Below are 5,424 nucleotides of genomic sequence, written 5' to 3' on the forward strand. Positions count from 1 at the left end.
GAGCCCCTTTGTTCTATTTTACTGGCACGCATTTTGTGTAAACAAGAATCAGAATGTCAGGGATGTGAGGACTCAATCCCGGAGTCTTTCAGGGTAGACAGTGGCAATCCAAGATCCGTTAGACTTACATGACAACAGTCACCCCTGCTAAGTGGGTGCCTGCTGCCTGGTGGCTCTGAGGCAACCCACATCTCATCTGTTTATCTGTGATATCCCTTTAGGGTGAGGCCAATGGGCGTGTGGAAGCCTTAGCCTGAGTCTTAAAGAGGGCACTGGGCATAGTAGCTAGGTCTGTCCTCCACCCCCAAGTGCTAGTTTACTGGGAAGGTGTTTAAGTTTTCACATGTTCTGTGCTTTCCAAATCCTTCCCTCAATGCTCAATGCAATCCTTTGACCCTCTCTGAAAATAGAAACATCAAGGATCAGATACCTGAGCCACGGCCTCAGCTGTCAAAGTTTGTGGATTCATACCCAGGAGCTTGCCGGGCAGAGCTTCCCCACGCTACCTCAGGATAAGGAAGAAAGTTGAGAGAAAAGCCTTTGGCTTGAGTGCTGGATGATTGACAGGCCATTTAGTCAGTGCCGTTTGCATCCTGTGAAGCACGCGGCAGGCACACCCATCCTTTCCTTACCTGTGCCTTCCAGTTACTTGTGGTGCTGCCTAGACACTCAGCTTGTGGGCCGGTATAAAGAGGGGAGAAAGTTCTCCTGTCTCCATGGAGCAAAGCCGTGTTCACTGTTAGAATACATCCAACCAGACACAGAGCAGCAGAAAGACTATTTTATCTCTTCTCAGGAGTCCAGATAATTAAAAAAGATAACATTTCTGCAGGTTTGTTTCTTGTTGCCCATTCTGGAACTTGCTACCTAGGGAGATTAGCCTTTCCCCAGCCAGCAGGAGCATTGATGAATTATGTGGCAGGCTTTAATAACGCTCTTATCACCCTGGAGACCAAGCGGGCGGTGAGGGCCGGCCTTCGTTAGCACGTGCTCATCCGTAATCCGTGGACATTCTCATTTGGGATGCACTGTTGTTCATGCTGCCTGTAGGCTCCTTCGGGCATTAGGTTGCAGGGACCCCACTTCCAGAAGGTTGTTCTGAACCTGCCGCCTGACGTCAAGTTTGACCAGTGTTAGCAGAAGCACATTGCTTCTTTCTTTTGGCCTAGTCAGTTATTGTGATTATTAGGCCAAGGCACTGCACAGAGCTTTTCCAGGACAAAGAAACCCCAGGTCTTTCGAGACCTTCTCAGATGCTAATGACTTCAGTAAGTGCAGGTCTACATAGCTGTCTTTCGGGGCTCCTGGTGAGGTGAGGTGATCTCAGTGAAGGCCAGGTTAAGTGAGAGTTCTTGCGGTCTGTAATGTCTGTTTAGATTTATGATCAGAATTGGGTGCAGAATGTGGCTCCATGCCTCAGTTTCTTCCGTGCCTGTAAAACTGAGATCATAGCAGCCTCCTTCCTTAAATCCGTGAGGATGGAAATGAGTAAGTTCACCGAAGAATTTAGCCTCTCTCTGTAGTAAGTACAGAACTATAAGTACAGAACTACCAGCACAGTGTTTTGAATAACACCTTTAATCCCAGCACTCCTGAGGCAGAGGCAGGTGGATCTCTGTGAGTTCCAGGCCATCTAAGGCTGGCTTGAAACCTGCCTTGAAAAAACAAAACAAAACAAGACTGCCTCCCCCGCACCCCATAGACTCATATATTTGAATACTTAGTCATTAGTCACCTGGATGTGGAAAGTCTTTGAAAGGATTAAAGGATTAAGAGGTGTGGCCTGGATAGGGGAAGTGTCACTAGGGGTGGGATTTGAGGTTTTAAAAACCTATGCCAATCTCTGTCTCTCTCTGCCTCTGCTTCTCTGTCTTTGTCTGTCTCTGTCTGTCTTTGTCTCTCTGTCTCTCTGTCTCTCTGTCTTTGTCTCTCTGTCTCTGTCTTTGTCTCTCTGTCTCTGTCTCTCTGTCTCTGTCTCTGTCTCTGCCTGCGGGAATGAATAGGCAGCTCTCACCACTTCTCCAGCACCATGCCTGTCATGCCAGCTGCCATGCTCCCTGCCATGATGACAATAAATTAACCCTCTGAAACCGTGAGGCAGCCACCGATTCAAAGCTTTCCTTTAATAAGACTAGCCTTGGTCACGGTGTCTCTTCGTAGTAACAGAAGAGTGACTAAGTCAACCAGCTATCATTGCTGCTGGTACCAAATAATACAAAAAATTTTGGTTGTGAATTTGAGGACACTTACTGTTATCCCAAAACACATCCACAAGTAGAACTGATAGTGAAAATTTAAAAAAAAGCAGGATGAATAGATGTGCATGTAGATTTCCATTACATTTAAAGTAGTTAAGAAACAAGCAGTATAGATGCATTATGTGGACACTTGTAAAGATATTACAGGTAATGTAATATTTTCAGCTGTAAAATACAGTACATATGCTATCTTATGTTTCTGTACATTTTCCATGCAAAGAAGTAATCATAGAAGGAAACACACTGCCTTGTGGATAGTGGTTAGGTTGGGAGAATGGAATCTCAGGAATGAGGAGATGAGGTCACACACGTTATTAACTCATGGCATCTTGTGACATTTCTAGACACTCCCTCTGAAAGGGTTTTACAGGGAAAACGTATCTTGGTGATAGGGGCCAAGGAATGCCACAAAAGTCACACTGTACAACAGACTTCTTGACAAAAGATTTACTGGGGGAGGAAAACATGGCTGCCCCAGACTAGGGATAAAAAATGGAGAGAGAGAGACTGAGCTGAGATGGCATGGACTTTGTAGGGGGCATGGAGCATGCACATAGGGAAAATACTGTGTGGTGGTCCTGAGTGTTGGTCAGGGTGGTGAGCACTGGATCATTAAAGGTAGCAAGGAACCTGGTCCCAGAATGCGGGAAGTTCCTAGTTGAGCAGCTCTCCCTCCCCTCAGCATTGCATATATGGTTATCATATGCTACACATCATAATATCAAACCAGTGACATTGAAATGGATCTTTAAAATACTTTTAAAAACCAAATTTGTGGCAGGAGCTACATGTGCGTGTGTCTTACTGCTTTAAGGGGTAGGTTCAGGCACCACGTTTAACACTAACATATCTTCAATAAGAAAGTGAGAGCAGATGATATCTTCAAACGTGAGCTACCCTACTTGAGAGTTAGAGTGATACATTTTTCATTTTGTAGGGCAGAGGACAGAACATGGGTCTCAGACATGCTAGACAAGTGTCCGACTGCTGACTCTAGCCCTAAAAGTCCTTCTACACTGTCAGCATCGCAGGCCTGCGAATGTTTCTATGAGCTATGGCACCTATTGATACCGGAAAGAAATTCAAGTTTTCAATGGTTGGTTAATACATTCCCCCACAACCCCCCATCCAAGCTTTGAAACATCCTAAACTTTATCTACAGGCTTCTTGGTAGACAGGTCTGAGTATTTTAGAGTAAGAATCCATAGCTGAATATGGTAGTTGTGGTTTGAACAAGATAGCGCAAATAGGCTCTCATGTTTGAATGCTTGGTCCCTAGTTAGTAGAACTGTTTGGAAAGGATTAAGAGGTGTGGCCTTGTTAGAGGAGGTGTGTCACTGGGGGATGAGCTTTGAGGTTTAAAACCTCCACACTATTATGAGTTATCTCTCTCTCTCTCTCTCTCTCTCTCTCTCTCTCTCTCTCTCTCTCTCCTCTCTCTCCTCATTGTTGTCATCGTCTCAACTTGTAATCTCTCTACTACTTTTCTGATGCCATATCTTCTGCCTGCCTTCCTGCCCACTTGCCTGTTTCCCTGCTGCCATACTCCTCACCCTGGCAATCGTGGACTTCCCGCTGAAACTGTAAACCCAATAAATGTTTTATAGATTGTTGTGGTCTTGGTATCTTAGCACAGCAATAGAAAAGTAACTAAGACAGAGGTTCCTTCCAGGTTTTGCTGTGATAGGCCTGGGTCGTTTTGTTTTGTTTGAGGAATGTGGAAGAATCCGGGTCTTTGGACTAGAAAAAGTTAGTGACAGCTGTATGTGGGGCTTTAAGAACCTTCCTGGTAGGAGGTTAGAAGATGATGATCTTAGGCAATGAGGACTATGGAGGCCCAGCTCAAGAGGTCTCAGAGGGGACACTATTAGCAACTGGGATAGAAACCATTTTTGTGATATTTTAGCAAAGAACATGGCTGCCTTTTGCCTTTGTCCTAAGCTTCTGCCTGAGGCTAAGTTTGAAAAGTTTCATTTGCAGTGGGGAGTTCATGACAACCTCATATTGACTCTGTCTATGCAGATCTACAGTGGAAAAAAAAAGCAAGTGGGACAAAAAGAAGTATAAAATGTGCACCTTTATATGATGCAGAAACATGAGGAGAAAGAGAGCACCAAGCAGTTTGAGGAACCAGGAAGTGTTGAGACTCGGTTTGTGTTGAAAGAGATAAGGAGGATTAGAGTGAAGTGAATGGTCCCGGAATAAGGTAATCCCAGTACCAGCGAGGCCAAGGTAGGAAGCAGCCAGTGACGAACACTGATTCTCAGCTAGCCTTTTCCTTTTCATATCGTCTGTGACTCCAGCCCATGTTGCTGCCTCCGACAGCCCAATCTAGATCCCCCACACACGTGCCCAGAGACTCGTCACGTTCTCTGTCAATATTCTGCCAAGTTGACGATCAGTATTAATAATCGAACCAGCAAAAGCGATTGTTTTAAATAAGTGACTTCTCTAAATAGTAGTCAGCAGGGCTCTTTGCTGTTGGTTCCACTCTGTAACACCTCTCTCAAATCCACACCTCCACTGTCAGTGGGTGAGAGCTAAGAACTCTCTGGGAGTGCACCTTTAGACAGAGCCAGCCTTACACTGTAATCACCTGCTCCAGCTGGCCAACTGTGAGGTACTGTCATCTCCATAGTTGATGGTCAAGCCTGTGCCCTCCTACCTAGCTTCCCTGCTTCTTCTGCCCTTGCCTCCCTGACACCAACTTTCATCACAGCTGACCACCGAAAGGCTCTTCTGAAGCCTAGGTCCCACACTGTGTCCCCCATGCCTCTGTGTTCTTCAGTGGCTTTGGTTCGAGGCCCAGCATGCTGCTGCTTTTCTAGCCTGTCAACACACTGACCCCTCTTCCCTATGTTCTGATTATCCTGACCTCTACCCATGCTTGAACCTTGCACCTCAGGGTCTCTGCACTCTCTCTACATAGAAAACCAGCTAAGTACTCATGTGACTTCCGTTCCCCTCAGATGCCCAGGAAAAGGCAATTTTTGCCCTTTCATGGAAAAGAGGAAATCATCCCCCCCTTCACATTAATATCCCCTTCTTCTCTTACCTGGCTCTGGTTTTTCCCTCGTGATCTTACCCTCACCTGCGATGTCATATGCATTTTTATTACGTGTCTCTCTATGCTGGCTTATGCCTTATTTTATTTTTCCACATTCAG

At 45.6% G+C, this 5,424-nt stretch overlaps 2 protein-coding genes across 5 annotated transcripts in view; both read left to right on the forward strand.

Annotated features, from left to right (window-relative positions):
- Positions 1-5,424, forward strand: part of Il17rd (interleukin 17 receptor D) — a 254,656-nt gene that overhangs the window by 225,692 nt on the left and 23,540 nt on the right. The gene's annotated exons all lie outside the window — the stretch shown is intronic.
- Arhgef3 (Rho guanine nucleotide exchange factor 3) overlaps positions 1-5,424 on the forward strand; it is a 280,324-nt gene that overhangs the window by 152,553 nt on the left and 122,347 nt on the right. The window lies entirely within an intron of this gene.

This window comes from Rattus norvegicus, chromosome 16 (genome assembly GCF_036323735.1).
Source record: "Rattus norvegicus strain BN/NHsdMcwi chromosome 16, GRCr8, whole genome shotgun sequence".
NCBI classification, from domain to species: domain Eukaryota; kingdom Metazoa; phylum Chordata; class Mammalia; order Rodentia; family Muridae; genus Rattus; species Rattus norvegicus.